Here is an 18,560-nt window from a genome sequence, read left to right on the forward strand (position 1 = left end):
CCATGAAGATAGACACCAAGCATGGTTAAACTTTCAAACACATAAAACTGAAGAAAATGCCGTCAACGTAAAAAATGAAAGAAAAAAATTCACACAAAATGTTAGAAGAATCAAGAGAGGATTTCATAAAGATATTATAAACTCTATAGAAAGTAATTATGATAAAACCAACTCCAGGAACTACTATAAAACCTTTGGGAAACAACTACAACAATATGAGGCCCCTACACTAATACTGAAAGATGAAGATGGAAGAATGACACACAGTAACAAGGAAAATGCAGAAATCATGGCAAAAGCATTTACAAACTTCTGAACTGCGAGGATCCCAAAGAACCCTTACAAATCAACATAAATACCCGAATAAAAACCAAACCTAACAAACTAGACCCTTCAACTTTCCAAGAAGTAGAAAAAATTCTTAAAGAACAAAAAAATTATAAGGCATGTGGAGAAGATCAGGTTTTTGTTGGAATGTGGACATATGCAAGTGACACCGTCAAAACCTCCTTACACATGACTCTAACAAAAATTTGGGTAACAGAACGATTTCCCGAACATTGGACCACAGCTATCATCCACCCACTGCACAAAAAGGGAGATAAGAGCAACTCAGACAACTACAGAGGAATATCTCTCCTAGATTGCACATACAAAATTCTATCCAAGATCCTATATGAAAGAATCAAGGAGCAATTAGAACAGGAGTTAGGGAAATATCAGGGAGGTTTCAGACCATGGAGAAGCTGTGCAGAGCAGATAATTAGTTTAAAATTGACTATGGCATACTACAAGAAAAGGAACAAATCTCTGGCAATAACATCTGTAGATTTTAAGAAGGCATATGACTGTCTCCACAGACCTTCAGTATTAAAAATTTTAAGAAATCTAGGACTCCATCCAAAGCTAATTAAAATAATACAACTAACCAACACCAAATCAAAAGTTATAGAGGAGAAATTTCGGAACCATTCCTCATAAAAACAGGCTTAAGACAAGGTGACTGCCTATCACCATTACTGTTCAACTGTGCACTGGAATACATAATGAGAGAATGGTACAAGGACAATCCAAAGATGATAAGAATTGGAAGTGCAAAATATGATATTAGCTTAAACTGCTTGGGATTCGCTGATGATTTTGCTCTCCTAGCCAACACCGTTCAAGAAGCCAGGCAACAAGTGAAATCACTATAAGAAATAGCAGAGAAAGTAGGCCTTAGAATATCATTTGAAAAAATGGAGATTATGCTAACTGATCCACCACTTGCAAACAAACTTACAATAGGAGAACAGGAAATCAAAATTGTTGATAAATTTAAATATTTAGGTGAAATAATAGTATACAATCTAAATGAGAAGCCATCATAGCAGAATAGAATAAAAAAACTGAACTACGCAAATTACATCACCAAAACTACATACAACAAAAAAAGCCTATCTATAGATGCAAAATTAAAACACTATAAAACAGTTACACAACCAGAAATAACGTATGCAGCTGAAACTATCTTCAAAACAACTAATACAGCAGAAACTGACAGAATACTAAAAATAGAAAGAAGAATAATTAGGACATGTTTAAATAAACAGTATAAAATAAATGGACATTGGAGAATAGCATCAAATGAAACAGTATATAAGAAAATCGAACCATTCATGAGCACGATCAGGAAGAAACGCATCTCAATCTTTGGACAGCTGATGAGAACTCCAGAAAACAGAATTAGTAAAAAAATAATACAAAAATTGTGGAATAGCAAGAGCGACATTAAATGGATCACAGAAATAAAGGTGGATATAAAAGAACTTCAAATTACAGTAGATGACCTAAAAAACAAGACAGAGAAAACCAGAATACTGCAAGATCCGCAAACCAGACTACAAATGAAAATCAATAAAAGGAGTACAGGAAGAGTGGTCTCAGATGAAGAAAGAAAGAAAATATCTGAAAGAATGAAAAGGAGGAGGAGGAGGAGGTTAGTGTTTAATGTCCCATCGACAACGTGGTCATTAGAGACGGAGCGCAAGCTCGGGTTAGGGAAGGATAGGGAAGGAAATCGGCCGTGCCCTTTCAAAGGAACCATCCCGGCATTTGCCTGAAGCGATTTAGGGAAATCACGGAAAACCTAAATCAGGATGGCCGGAGACGGGATTGAACCGTCGTCCTCCCTAATGCGAGTCCAGTGTGCTAACGACTGCGCCACCTCGCTCGGTACGAAAAGAATGAAGAACTATTGGGCAGACAGAAGAGCAAAACACTTTTCATATAAGAGTAGACTCTAATAATTATATTAACTAAATATCATATTAAGTTATTGTTGAACCAAATTGTATCCCTGTGTAACAACTTCTTTACAACTTTGTATTTTTGGCTAGAGTGGTTCAGTGAAGGCCATAAAGTAAATAATAAAAATAATAATAATAAAATCCTGATGGAATCATATCTATCACTTCTCCATTAATTGTTGTTAAGTTTTCCAAAGCTCTTTTAAATTCTCATTCAAATACTGGATTCCCTATCTCTTTTGTATCCACTCACGTTCCTTTTTGCATCACGTCATACATGTCACAGACAGAACTACGAAACCTGGTATTTGATTAATTGGTTAAAAATAAAAAATACACCCATCAGAGTTTTTTTGATTCAGCCTCGTGAGAGTGGGGGTTGGAGTAAAATAGTGGGTGATAGTTGTTTTTGGAAATAAATTATTTTTAAAATAATACTAACGCATTTTAAAGCTACATGTATGAAAATTGCTATTTGGCATCTCGGTAAAAAAAAGAGCAAAAAAAGTGTTTCAAAATATTTTTATGAAAATATTTCATTATAAAATCTGTTTTAATCCTAAGTCTAAGAAAACTGTATTTGCCTCCTCGGATAGAAATAAAAACGAATATGTATTTCAGTGTTTTTGAAAATTCAACTGCTGGGGTGAAGAGGCGAAACTGTTATGGAAATATTTTTTTAAGAAGCCATTTTTGAAACAAAATCTCTGAAAAATTGTATTTGACTTCTCGATGGATACAAAGATATAATCGTACCGTTTTTTTTTCTTTTTTTTTTTTTTTTTTGGAAATTGAACTCATAGTTGTGTGGTAGGGAATGAAAATTTTATGAAAATATTCCTTATACCTTATAGTAAAATCAATTTAATTTAAATCTATGAAAATTAATATTTCTCTTCCAAAGAAATGTGTGCCTGGGAAGGAGAGTTTCTATGGAAATTTCATCTCAAGAACTCAAAAGGCCAGATTGACATAGACCTCCGAGTCCAACTACCAGAATCTCTTTATCATCAGAAGTATACTTGAAAAATGACCGTGCATCTATGGCGTTAATTAGCGTGAAAAATTAGGAAGATGTAGCACCTTGTGGACAACATAAAAATGCGATGAAAGAAAAAAATAAAAAAGTAGTCTGCATAGGCCACATCGTGTATGCGAGTGAAACAGTAGGTGCTAAGCTAGTCTGCAATGAATAGGTGAGATCCTAACCGTGGAAAAGACAGGTCGAGGAGTACGCAGAAGGTGTGCGAAATCTACAAATGCATGCAGAGTTAAAAAAATTCTATGCTGAGAAGAAAACGGTAAAAACTATGAAGCTCTAAATGACAAATTAAGCATATATGGCCAAATACTATAAGCATACTACGCGTGACCAGGTGTTACCTAAAGTGCAATAATTGTGATTATAAAAGGGCACTGAAAAGTACATTGAGAATGGGATAAGAGAACACAAAGAAAGAATATGGGAAACAAGAACTTGCGTTCACGTGTCAAGTAACTGATTGATCGGTGTGCACGTTACGAATCGCGAAAACCGCGTAATCTAAATACTGCGCCCATGATACGCCCAGAATATGACTTTAATATTAATAACATTAATGGTCGGAATGATCAAAATGCTTTCGCAAAACAAGCGTAAGAATAATGGAAGTTCCGTTACCCACAGCTGCAGACCAATTTGTCTGTGATACCCGCTGTCTCGCAAATACTAGCTAAGTGCACAATCACACAAAGAGTCACACGTGAATTCCGCGTAATCAGAAGCTTTCGTTAATATCTGTTACTAGCTTAACATAGATACGGTTCTTGTGCCCAAACAGTTTCCTGATTGAGAGTAGGGTGTCTTTGCTTCAGCAGGTACTCCGTCTGCTGAAGGCTGAGAAAGTCCTAAGCGTGACTAAAGGATGATATTGTTAATTGTCGTATATACAGCCAAGAATATAGATTTTTAGGGTTGACACACTCTTATTATCAATATAGTAGTTATCTCTATCACGATAACCACCATCTCAGCTACACTGTTCATCGACAACGTTTATTATCTGTTTAAGCACATGCTATACCCATAAAAAGGCGAAAATTTGGTTTCTTTGTATAACGGTACAAGCTTTCGTTTCTGTAATAATGAAGGTATTTTGTTAATAGCTTAGTTTTCAGTATTATAATTAAATTTTTTTAAATATTCTAACTCAGATCACTTGTTAGAAGTTCTCAGTAAAAATAACTGCCATTCGGATTTTGCAGTAATTCACATATAATATACCCATATGACACGTTCCCACATTTGATTTACATGGTATTAGAGGCAGTTCCGTTTTAGAAGGCTACCCTCAAGCGTAACGTAATATTTTTGCTGTTGCCTTGTGAGTTATATTGTTAGTTCAGTCCCAGCATGACGTGATTCAGTAATACACCAATGACAATTTATCATTTAAATGCAGACGATGCCACCAGCAATAGTGAGACGGTGTGTGAGGATAACAAAGGAACTCCATCGTTATGAAGACCAGCACTCTGCTGAATTGTTCATGTTCTGATTCTGTGTATATTCCTATAGTATCTCATTGTCCGACTTACCTCGGGAAATTGGTTTTATAAATGTGCTTGGCAACTTATGGAAACCATCAGTGATATGTTCATACATACACTGATCATTGGTGTCTATGGTATTTATGCCAAGTGTCTGGTCACTTTGGAAATAATCCACATAAATTTATTACCTGTAGAAAGAGTACATTATACTCTCCACTTTGGAGTATATAGTGTAATTGCCACATACAACAAAGGAAATGTTAATGTGCCTTGAAAAGAGAATAATCAGTAATACGTTTTTCATAGATAACATTGATAATGAGAGAAAGAAGAACACTGAGTGGAAACGGATACAGAAGGGTAAGCTAGATAATGGACCAAATCTGATAAGGAAACATTGATGTAAGGTTGTGTAGTAAGAACATCCTTAATATAGCCCGGGACTTCATTCTGTTGTTGTTGAAATTTAGAGCGTTTTTTCCCACAAGTAGGCTCTCTTGTCACAAAAGGAACGTTTTCAAGAAAACTATTAAAGACCTAAAAATTTAATTGTTTGTACCACACATAACTTTATCCTTTTATTACAATATTTTCATAATATGTCAAAGAAGTAAACGATCAGTGCCAAGAGAAGCTGAAAATAAAGCTGTTTTAGCGCTTACAGCTATAAAAACCGACTATCTGAAGATCAATCAATGAAAGGTTGAGAGTGAGGAACAGGAAGTAGCCAGACCAAGAAAATATCTATCCCAAAGAAGCGAAATATTTTTCATTAGAGCCAGTACTACACCAGTACAGTCAAATACGCACAAGCTTACTGCCGAGAGACTTAACACTAAATACCCAACGTTGATTGAGGGCCACTGGCTCTTAGAGAATTTGTAACGAGTAGTGTTAATGAAGGCAGAGAGCTGGCCCACTGACCTACTGGTAACAAGGGATATTCAGAATAACACGTAACGTTGGTTGGAATTACATACATCAAACCAAATGGCAGTGATCTGTAACTACACAAATAATAGTAGAAAAATACCTAGAGTCTGACCACACTGACATATAAGTTAAAAAGCCAATGGAACTTGGCAATTTCAATAAATTCAGCTAATCTACTGACCATAAGGAATTAAACTTTCTTTGAGACATATGAATCTCAACTTTATCATCGACGTGATAGATACCACAGCGGTGGTTGTGAAGGTATTGCTAATTACGCATATAAAACTTTTTTTCGTGATTTTCTTTAGATTTCTATTCTTGTTCTTTTGTTCAAATGGGCATTTCTAATTGTGATTGTGTAACATTCTACTGTGATTTTTAAATGTAAAGATGTAATTGTGATTATTTCGTTTACCAATGGATAAATATGTTTCTTGCCTTGTACCTGTGGTAAAGTTTGTAAAGTTCTCTTTTGGAATATTATTAATTATGAAAAATGCAGTCAATAACACTTATAAAGATTTATGTAATTTACGATAACGATATAACATCCATAGACGGGACAGCGATAGTGATATCGATAGTCGAAAAGTTGTTGTGTAGTAGAGGGGATGGTGGATGCTGTGTCTGTGAAGCGTGCGCGGGAAAAATAACACTGGGCTTTATGACAAGCATACGTAATTGTATGGACAGTGATATCGACCTATCAGATTGTTAATTCTCTTTACCACTGCGATATGTAATGCCATCGCCAACGAACTTAAAGAGCAAACAAATCGGACTGTGAAAGTGCCGCTAACAATACTTTGTTGTTGCCGACACGAACAGTGCTTTTATGCGAATAAACTTTGGTGGTATTGGATTTGGGTGGTGGAACTGTTGTCTATCACATTATTTCAAGCCGTGAAAGTGAAGACTTTAATTAACTGTGCAATATAAATGACTTTCAGTGACGTTGTCGAAGTTAAAATGCGAGAACAGAGTGGACATTGTTTACGGTGTGCTTCACACACAAGAACAATTCTATGTACTGTGTATTTGTGGCTAAGACTATATGAATGTGACGAACTGTGTAATTATGGACGATAGCGTCACGGACAGTGCATAAAGTGTAAAAACGAGCGATGTCTACGTATCGTACTTTGAAAGAGAGGACATGTCAACAACGGTCGTATAATGACGTCTTGTGGTTTGTTAATCACCACGGGGTTAATGATACAGCTGTGCGGGAACATTATTTGCGTTTCGCCGGAGAAGATTAACCAGCGGAACTGCCTGCATCCCGCTCTCATCATCGTAACCCGCCGACATCGTGCTGCCCAACGCGACGCTTCGTATGCAACAAAATTTAAGAGATTTCGCCGAACGCTATCCCCTGACCTAGAAACTTTCTTTCTCTATTAAAAGTATAACAATTACAGACTCTATTCAAATAAATTCTTTGTTTAGTTTATGTTTGCTTTCTGCTAACGAAAATAAAATTACAATCAGTGAATTAAAAGTTGCCTGGTAGTCATTGTTGAAACACCAGTGAATATAAACTTCTTCCTCTCATTAGAACTAATTCTCCTTGTATGTCAAAATTATTGTAGTTATTTTATGTAGTTTTATGTATTGTTATGAGACTGGATATATGACAGTGACTAGTAAGAGTATTTTGTCGCGAAATATGGAGTCGAGCGAAAATTACGGCGACCGCCGTAATTGCTTGCGTTCTGACCAATAACGTAAAATGTGCTATTCCCGTACCGGTGCATTTCCTGACGTGAGCGTGAATTATAAATGTCAGCTGTCAAATCACGTAGGGACTGTTTACACAGTAATAAAAGTTTTTGATACTGTATTGCTACGAGTCGTAGTATTAAGAGACAGTGGTTATACTCCAAAGTGGGTTGATGTATGGTGAACACCCCCCCCCCCCCCCCAGTATTCGTGCAATTATTAACAGTATGATGTGTGATTCACGAAATTTTGTCACTTTTTCTAATTCCTTTCAGATATTGTCTTAGATGTCTTTGAAGTGTCAGAGAATAAATACACAATTTTGTGGGTTCTGGTTAATTTCAGAGCAGTTTCTCGTGAATATTAGAGTTTTCAGTTCATAAACAAAGAGGGATAGTGACCAATTGAGAAGTATAACAAAGAGTGTGGTTTTCCAACTACAATTTTGGATGACTTCACAGTTCAGAGTTTGATAATTATTTTTCCTGTGGGTTGAGGTCATCACATGGTATATTGGCTGGCATATCTGCTTAATAAGCAGAAGACCCGGGTTCAAGTTCCGTCTGTGCCACTGACTTTAATTCGCTGCTGTAGATTATATCAATAACGAAAAAAGCAGCTAAGGGTCGTCTTATGCAACCATACCATTTTATGACTGTGATACACAGGACAGTTGCACGTGTTTGGAGAGACGTCTAACAAAATATACTGCCTGCAGCAGTCTGCTGGCTGTGTAGTGAACGAAGTCGAAGACAGCTAGTTCCGTAAGCCGGCCTCTAACGGGACGTGAAAGACATCACAGCGTGAAATTCCACGTTTCAGTATACAGCGAAGCGTGAAACGAGGAATATGGCATGTCAGATTTTTGCTCTGTGTACAGGAAAGTGGTCAATGAGATGTGACATCGTTTTTACCTCATAGGCAGAATTTAGGAGCCGCCAAATTGTATGGAGTTTGTATTTGGAGTTTCTTTTCTATAACGTACGTGGTATGAATATAAGATGTTTCAGAGCATCAACAAATTCAGGATCTCCCGAAAACGCGTCGTTATAGGCACGATTTGCTATAATATAGCAACAGAGAACCAACCATCTGTAGTTAAAGGTTTTCTATATTTAATGCTTTTAGCCTTACGCATATGTCATGTCCTGTGAAAGTCTACCGCTTCAATGCAACTACATAATGACGATCTATAAAAGTGCCTCGTTTCGGTTGTATTTGTCGTCGTTAAATATCAAATAATGACCTCTGTACATGCAGCCTTTTACGCTATGACTTCGTCAGGTCAGTGCCTCCTATGTATAAAATATATGTACATAGGAGTCACTGACCTGGCTAAGTCTTAGCGGAGTACATAGCTTCAGGAACTGTAAAGAGAAATGTAGCATGTTCGTGTCCACTTTCTAACGTGTATGAGACTGGTTCTCATCTGTCTTCCTACCACAGTTGCGCAAGGATGATCTGTGAGTCTTTTAGGGATTTGGTGCCGTACCTACAGCCCGCAAGGTAGGAAGCTACCACCTCACGCAGGCAGAGTTCAGAAGAATGCAGCAGTATGGGCACTGATGTAATCAGACAATGATCTCAGTGTCGAGTGCACTACACTACCTGTAAAGGAAACGATATCGCTAACAAAAATAAGTGTACGGATTCAGGCGTAACTATATTTATATTTTCGTTGATAAGGTTTATTTTTACTATTAGTACGACTTCGTGACATAGCAATCCAACTAAGTATTATAAGCTTCTTTAATGGTAACATGGTTGGTGACCATGCCTGAGTGTCGATAAATATGCAATCAAATTAAATACAACTGGAGCCAGGGATATCAATTACACAAAAATGCACAATGAAAATACCCTAAATTGAATTGGGGTCGGTAAAGAGCAATCAAAAAGAAGTACACAGTTAAAACAATTTAATAACTTCAGGGTACAAAGCACTCTACAGTGGCTGATCAGTTCTTTTCCTTAGATACGATATCTCGCGTTTCTGCTCCTGTTGCGCCCGACATTGTGAATATGTTAAACAACAGGTTATTGTTGAACGTACAAAAATTGGGAGGGACGGAGACGAGATCAGTTCTGAGTTTCCATTGAATATCACTTGACTATGTTTTCCTTTTCACATATTATTCTAATTAACATAATAAGTACATAAAACATTTATTTACAAAAAGTTTGTCTCTGGAAACAAGGATTATGCAAAGACTGTTACGCAGTTCGTATTCAGACACTTACTCATACTGCATAGAGAGATGAATCGATATAATACATCGATTATTTTAATTGTTGCGTTTTTGAAGCTTCTTCAGTGCCTGATACTGATCTTTACCTAATTTCGACTACTATTTTCACACGATGTCTACGAATGTTCTTGCGTGAGGTTGGCGACGAATGCCTTGGCATGAATCTGATGGACTTGTACGAGATGTTTGTCGGCAAACCTTTGGGTAGACAATGTCGTTCTACGTCGAATTTTGAATAGGATGTTGCCGTAGTTTGGTGTGGCCCTCGTAATAATGTGGACATTGTAGTGTGGAGTCTCGTGGAGTGTTGGCTTTAAAAACGTGTATTTTTCTTCTCAAGACATTGGTGAAGGTATTTTTATTTTTGTAGCTCTTTCCAGACAACTATTTTAGAATAGGATGGTTGTTTGGAAAGGTGTACCTTGAAATATTTTCGCCTATCTTCTCTCTTCAACATCAGTCTTGGGACTCTTCATATTCTGTTCTTCGAAGCGTCTTCTTTTCCTCGGACTTGAATCTTGTCTCTTCTCTGGGCAGGATATAGGAAATTATTGACTACTAGTTGCTTTGAAGTTTTACATTCGTTAGTGTTTCAATCGTTGATTTGGACTCGCAATTCAGCTTTGACTGATTTTCTGTAAGTTCTGTACTTCAATATAATTCGCAGTCTTGTGGCAACAGTGCGATTCTACACTTTTTTTGTTTTGTTTTTTTGCAAAATGTGCCTCAGCCAAGCCAAAGTTTCGTTGAGGCCTTTTGTTTTTAGTCTGCGCACTGGTTGCTGTTTCGTTTGGGTCCATCGTTCCGAGCAGTCCTACCGAATTGAGTATCAGTCTAAAGTGATTTTTCGAAATGCCTGGACCCAACTGCGATCTTCTGCTGCTCATACCTCCTCCTTGTACTTTTTTATCACCGCAAGGTTGCTACCGCAGTTAGGTACAAGGTTTGCCTTGGTTACATCGACATCCTTCTCGTGTCCTTGCCAGCGCCTCCACGTTGTAGAAAATCGTTGATCTACTCCGTTCATGTCCCACATACATTTTCAGATGTTGTCCGCAGCATCGTCTTGGGTAGTTGAGGATTGTTTCTTGCAGGGGGCTGGAGTACAAAAATCGTTTCTTATTATGTACGTTATATATAATGCCTAATTTACACGTCTTAAGATATTCTTCACATGGTTCGGCGTCCTATCTCTGTGTTACAGTTCTAATTTCAGTATCAGGTTCCAATTTGTTCCTGAAATCTTAAGCGAATGAGGCTCACTATGTTCGTTATTTGTGGTATCGTGGTGTAGCATGTTAGTATGTCATGCTATTAGAGCAGGATCTATACGTTTCACCTTTGAAAACCCTACATATCATGTAAGTTGCTGCATATAAAAATTTAAGTTACTTGTCGTTTTTCCTCCTCTGTCTCTTCTTTTCTTCACACACCTGTTTGTTCTACCTTCAACTTACTTGACACTTCTTTGATATTATTTACCGATGCCTATAAGTGGTTATCCATCATACATTTTAATATGGCTTACATGATGAAGTCCTAAACTTTTACCTTTCTCATTCTATGGTGTTTTTCTTCTGTCTAAACCATTTTGTTTGAGTTATGGAATATCATTCCTTTGGCCTGGCAGGCTTTTGCTCTTTCACCTGTGTGTGTCGCTGTACAGCCTTGTCTCAAAGAGAATTATAATTCTCTCAAATGTCACGCTACCCTTTCCCACGTTTAACACAGTTCGTCTTTCATTCAGAAAATCCACACCTATTATCACGTCCAACGCTAATTTCGGTATGATAACGAAACTGGCTTCGATCTTTTGACGTTGGCACGAAAGAATTATCCTTGATTGATTATTGACGTCCGCAGCATGATTTCTGATGGGACCTTTCACTTTAATCTTCTTCATTTTCAAGGTCAGTAATTCTTCATTAGCATTGTAGTGGTTAAATAAGTTCTCCGAAATCGTGGTTAACTCGCTTCTACTGTCTATGACTACATTAATTGAGATTTTTGCTACCATGCGACCTGTTTTCTCAGTTTTCCTAATCTCCCTGCATTAAAGGATTTTTACCTGTGAATTCGAACCTTCTGCCGAATATGCCTCGACCACTATCTCTCTCTCTTCTACAACTTCTTCTCCACATTTAACTTCGTCTTTCCTCAGCTCAACTACATCTGCTTCTTCTTTCTTCATGGAAACTCCCAAGTAACCGCATCTAAATGACATTGTTATATCTCTGTAATTTCCTTCACTGTACACATTGGTATCTGTGCCAAATTGTAATTTATTTTCAACGTCCATTGACTTTGCATGATCCTCCTTGAGTTCATTTTCCTAGGAATTAGCCTCAAATAACTGTGCAATTCTAATTACTTCGTCCCTATTCTCTTCTCCCATTGCGCCTCCCTCTGATAGTTCGTTTTCTTCCTCGGTATCCTCCCAATTAATTTCTCCCCAGCGTGATGCTGTTGCTTTTCTGCCTTCGTTTGATCCCTTATTTCCTCATTTATTATATGCCGTGACATAATTTTTATTTCTCTCGACAGTACGTTATCGTCATGGAATCGGCTCTCCCTAGTTTCAGTATTAAATAATAGATGCTAACTAATCTGCCTTTTAACTCGACTTCCGGTGCGCCTGCTACATTTTGTTCCGGTAGTCCGTTTTTTGCGAGTCCTGTCCAACCTGATGTTTGAGGTACCTCGAGTCCTTTCGGTCCCTGTGGTTCTGTTCCTTCATCTTCCACCTCCCGTGTCAAAGTGTTGATTCCTTTCGTTACGTTGCTACTGCTTGCTTGGATGTGTACGCTGTTCTCCGTGACTTAGGCGCTCTTTCGTCAATTCGAACGTTTTTTGTGGTTTGGTCGCCTTATCTCCACGTCCTCTTTCTGTCCTCCCTGTCTTTGATCGACCTGGTGACACGGGTTCGTTGCTGCTAATTTGTCGTCCTGTTTGTCCTCAATACACATTGTGATTACTGTTATTCCCCCTGTAGCAATTATTGCCATTCGTGGGTGGATAACCATTGTCATTTCCTGTTCGGTATGCGTACCCATATCTCTGTTGGAATCGATTCTCATTTCTCGGCACGAAGTTATCACGAGGTTCGTAATACGTGACATTCCTTCGTGCGGTCTCCGGCGAATTTCGCAGTCTGTCATTCAAGTTTTCACGCAGGTTTCGCTTTTTTCTTGCCTCATCTTCCGAGAATAAGAATTCTAGTTCTCTCAAAATTCCTTTGAAAGCCTCCGCTCCCTACCAGTGACTGTTGGTATTTAAGTAGCAGCTTCATGGTATGCAATTTAAATAAATTTCCAACGCTGTATTGAACACCAAACATTGGGTTTTCTTTTCCATTGCTTCGAAAAATTTTTATGGGCTCTTCTCTCCAGAATTCTCGAAGTATTCATTTTGTAGTAGTTCATACTTCACCTTATTTTTGCGCTTCACTTGACCAATAGCATGAGAGAAACTTATCTCTTAAATCTTCATACAATCGACATGTAGGTGCTACTTTTGGCATCGTTTCTGCTACTGTTCCAGTCATATGGGCAGATATAAAGTCTAATTTGTTTGCTAATGCCAAATTTTCTGATAGTCATACTCTGAACTGATCAATGAATATTCGTGGACACAGTGAGTTTCCTTCATGGATATGCTGAAACTTCCTAACAGTGAGGAAATGATCGTTGTCGTACCTCGTCATAGTACCGTACCAAATTCGAGAGTCCTCGTCAGTTCTGTTTCCGATCGTTTCACGTGTCAGTCTTTCAGGTTGTGATAAATCCATTGGATGCTGCTCGCTGTAAAGTTCACCTAGTCTTGCATGGTATTGTTGTAATGGAACGCAATGACTTTCTTTCCATCGGCTCTGTGAGAATGTCGGTATGCTTTATGCTATAACCTTCACGCCCTTGTATTTCCCTGTCTTTCATGGCTAATCTGGCTGCTTCATCATTTGATCTGAATTGTTCCGAAAAGTCTGCCCAAGGTGGTACCCGATGTCCTTGTGGTGCCGTTTGCTTTCAAAACGTGCCTGTGGCATCGTATGTTTTCGGCTATCTCGTAACATCTTCTCCAACTGTGATTGGAACTGTGTTTGTGTGAAATATTTTTTCATTCCTCGTGAAACTTCTTGCCTTTCTGGTGTCGTTAATGACTCGGACGTTGTTACGGATTCACAGCTTATGACCTTGATCACTTCTTTCGTGTATAGTTTTTCAACTGATTCTTCGTCTTTGCTTCTGTTCTCACCGTGCGACTGTCGTACTTCTTGAGAACATCTTTCGTGACGCGTTTTTGCAAAACACTTGGCATATAACTGCATTAACCTGCTTGGTTTTTTTTGCAATTTCACCGTGAGTATCGTCACGTAATGCTTTGTTGTCATCACGTAACGTTTTCATTTCGGTCTGTTTGTCGTCACGCTATGTTTGCATGTCCATTTGGGCCTTTTCAGTATCTGTTCTTAATTGCGTGTGACCTATTATTAAACTTTCGATCACATTTCGGGGTACTTTTGAATCTTCCTCTACATGTCCTAACTGTTGTTTGATCTCAAGCAGTTGTTTCGTTGTTTCTGCATTCCGCTCACGTATCTGTTGTAGTTGTTTCGTCTGTTGTTTCATCTCTCTGTTTTGTATCGTTACGGTGCTCGTTAATTGCTGGAAAATTTACGATGGATTAATGGGTCCTACTATCTCTTCTTCCAGCGCACTTCGTTCTGCATTTACATTCTCGTGTCTGTCTGCAACTGACTGCAGTGAACCATTCAGTGACACATTTCGACTTGCATTGCCTGTACTCGGCTGTGAGGGATGTCTTATTACATATACTATGGGTTCTGCGTATTCAAGACGTTCACCATCTTCCAGCACTTGTGAATTATGTTGGTCGCCGCTTATGGCGCCTTGTTCCTCGGTATTTACGTCCTGCTGCACCCCCTGATCTATTTCTCTCGGCATTGTGTCATCTGTTGTTCTGTACTGAGGTTACCGTACATCATCTTGCTGGATGTCAATCACAATTCGGTCAAGATCTCGATCTACCGTTGATAATCTCCCTGATCAACGCCTTTGCAGTTTTAACTGACGCACCCTACTTCACGTAATCATGCGATCATACGATCTTAGTCGCTTCATTAAGTTATTATCTTCACCCTTTCTCTACTGAATTCCATGTACACACTAACAAGACTGTACGACCGTCACTTACCTGTTGGGACAGAACCAACTTATCAACGCTGTGTCAGCCACCTGTGTGCTTGCAAGAAAAACTTAAAGCTAACAATATCATTATAACTATACTAAGGGGATACTGCGTATGTGTCTCATTGCACTGCACGTCTCTGGGTCCCTATTGATTTGTCAGTAGCCACTAATATTTACCATTGGCTGATACAACACAAAAATTTACAACGAAAAATTTTTAAAGCGATATATTTTTTCTTCTATTAATTACATATGGTCAACCAGCTTACCATGGTATTTTACCATCATGGCAGGGTCACCATTATCTAACGTGTGTAAGATTGGTTCTGATCTATCTTCCTGCCACAGTTGCAAAAGGAAGCTCTATGAGTGTTTTAGGGATTTTGTGTTGAACCAACAGCTTGCAAGGTAGGAAGATACCATCTCGCTCATGCAGAGTTCAGAAGAGTGCAGCAGTATGGACAGTAATGTAATCAGACAATGATCTCAATGTTGAAATGATAATTAAATGGACACCCTAGCTGCAAACAGGCGTTGATGTACTTCATTGGGGACATGTTGAAAATGTGGACCCCGACCGGGACTCGAACCCGGGGTCTCCTGCTTACATGGCAGACGCTCTATCAATCTGAGCCACCGCGGGCACACAGGATAGTGCGTCTGCAGGGACTTATCCCTTGCACGCTCCCCGTGAGATCAACATTCCCAACATGTCCACACCACTACATTCGTAGTGCGCCTAATAGATGTTTGCCCATCATACTCATTACTCGTGGCAGATTAATCTACCAAGTCCCGTACGAGTTCGGGCATAGCGTGTGCGTTCGCACAAGAAGGTCAATGGCCGGGAAGCCATATTTTAACTATATATGACGGTAGTATCTGTTCCCGAAACAACAGTTACCGCATGGTCATCCACGGTAACTGTTCTTTCGGGAACAGATACTACCGACATATATAATCTCAATGTTGGTTCCACTACACTCCCTGTAAAGGAAACGTTATCGCTAACAGAACTATATGTTAGTAAAAATAAAAATTTTAGATTTTCATTATTAAGGTTTATTTATACTCTAAGTATCACTTCATGACATAGAAAACATAACAAATGTAGGTACAGGATGGTAAAATACTGATATTGGGTATTCATAACCATGAACCGAATTTTCTAGCTATTGCAAGATTCTTCAATGGTAAGGTGGTTGGTGACCATGTCTGGGGGTCGATAAAAATAGAAACAAATTAAACACAATTGAGGCCAGAGGTATCAATTACGCTAAAATGCACAATGGAAATATCAGTAAAGAGCAATAAAAAAGACGTACAGAGTTAAAAAAAATTTAATAACTTCAGGATATAAAGCACTCTACAGTGACTGATCAGGCCTTTTCATCATATCGGATATCTCGCGTTTCTGCTTCAATTAACCCTACAATAGTGATTACGTTTAACTACAGGTCATGGCTGAACGTACAAAAATTGTGAGAGATGGAGATGACCGCAGTTCTGAGTGTTCATTGAATATTACTTGCTGGCATAGGCGAGTGCATGTGTATACCTTTGGTCAACGGCGGCAGTGGCTGCTGTCTGCACAAGGTGTTAAAACTCTCGACTTTTAAACACCAGGTACACACATTTCCTACGTCTTTGGTGAAGCTGAGACTCCTAGTTATTCCATAGCTAATTGGCATGGTACACGCTATTTGGCTGAAATAGTGCGTGGGACATTGCCTTTCAAAGTGTCAGTGCTCAGTGCAATTCTCGGTACTAGGAGACATTGGAGTTTAACTCCTTGCGAGTTAAGACGAGCCTGTGAGCAAGTTCACATACTGACTCTCGCAATAGTCTCAGTGCAGCGAGAGTTGCCTTGCTCTAACACTCAGTGATTTTCTGCAACAGAAGAAGCGTATGACTCTGTATGCAATTTGTCTATATCAAAGCTGGTGGCCACGCGTTTTCTTTCTGGCCAGTCAGAGCATTCACACTTGTTATAACTCCACCAACTATAGTTTTTGTAACCTATCTCGGGCGTTGTTTCTTTCGTAGGGCAGAGATTAACTTATGCTACGTAAAACTAAGATACAATTTTTTTCTTTCATGTGCGTTTTAACACAGGTGGCTACAGTGAGTCCCCAGTATTTTAAGTTTTGTTTCTCTAGAAGTTTATTTGAAATCTCTTGCCGTGTTCCTGTAGCAAAAGCTCTCTGGAGGATGGTCATTAAAATCAGGGAAAGGCCTACTTTTGCCGGCAGCCTATACAGTGGCTCCAGTGTCTCATTGTGTGCACTATATGTCCCACTGTGAAGATTTTACCCAAGTGCTTGATGGGCGTTAGGTCGTATAATTCTGCTTCCCTTAGTACTGTGTCTCATAGCTCGGGTCTAGGAAATTATTTGCTTGCAGTTACTAGCGTGAGTAGTAGTGACTTATATTCACAAAATGCCGGCTTCTTTATTAGATCTGTTTATTAATAAAGTGTGAACAGTTTCACGTGACTATGTCGTTTGACCTATCGAGTGGAATATTGTAAAGAATTAAACAACGGTGTCGCAACGATAAACTCAGGACAGCAGAAAAAAAAACCAACATACGCGTTACTGAAAGGATCACTACAAAGGAACCCCTCAGGTAAAATAGGTGACACAAACATCAAACGAGCACGCGTTACACGCTATCTTAGGTACATATAGATGAGAGATTGGATTTCCACGAACACATAAGGCTACAAACGGACAAAGCAGAAAAAATGCTACATAAACTGGTAAGGCTCAATTCAAAACAATACACACTATGTCTACCAGTCATACCAACATACCACTGTGCGCTTTTCGAATCAGTACTCAGATTCCCCCCCATGAACCATGGACCTTGCCGTTGGTGGGGAGGCTTGCGTGCCTCAGCGATACAGATAGCCGTACCGTAGGTGCAACCACAACGGAGGGGTATCTGTTGAGAGGCCAGACAAACGTGTGGTTCCTGAAGAGGGGCAGCAGCCTTTTCAGTAGTTGCAAGGGCAACAGTCTGGATGATTGACTGATCTGGCCTTGTAACAATAACCAAAACGGCCTTGCTGTGCTGGTACTGCGAACGGCTGAAAGCAAGGGGAAACTACAGCCGTAATTTTTCCCGAGGGCATGCAGCTTTACATGATGATGGCGTCCTCTTGGGTAAAATATTCCGGAGGTAATATAGTCCCCCATTCGGATCTCCGGGCGGGGACTACTCAGAAGGATGTCGTTATCAGGAGAAAGAAAACTGGCGTTCTACGGATCGGAGCGTGGAATGTCAGATCCCTTAATCGGGCAGGTAGGTTAGAAAATTTAAAAAGGGAAATGGATAGGTTGAAGTTAGATATAGTGGGAATTAGTGAAGTTCGGTGGCAGGAGGAACACGACTTCTGGTCAGGTGACTACAGGATTATAAACACAAAATCAAATAGGGGTAATGCAGGAGTAGGTTTAATAATGAATAGGAAAATAGGAATGCGGGTAAGCTACTACAAACAGCATATTGAACGCATTATTGTGGCCAAGATAGATACGAAGCCCACGCCTACTACAGTAGTACAAGTTTATATGCCAACTAGCTCTGCAGATGACGAAGAAATTGAAGAAATGTATGATAAA

The sequence above is a fragment of the Schistocerca serialis genome, chromosome 7 (assembly GCF_023864345.2).
Source record: "Schistocerca serialis cubense isolate TAMUIC-IGC-003099 chromosome 7, iqSchSeri2.2, whole genome shotgun sequence".
In the NCBI taxonomy this organism is placed as follows: Eukaryota; Metazoa; Arthropoda; class Insecta; order Orthoptera; family Acrididae; genus Schistocerca; species Schistocerca serialis.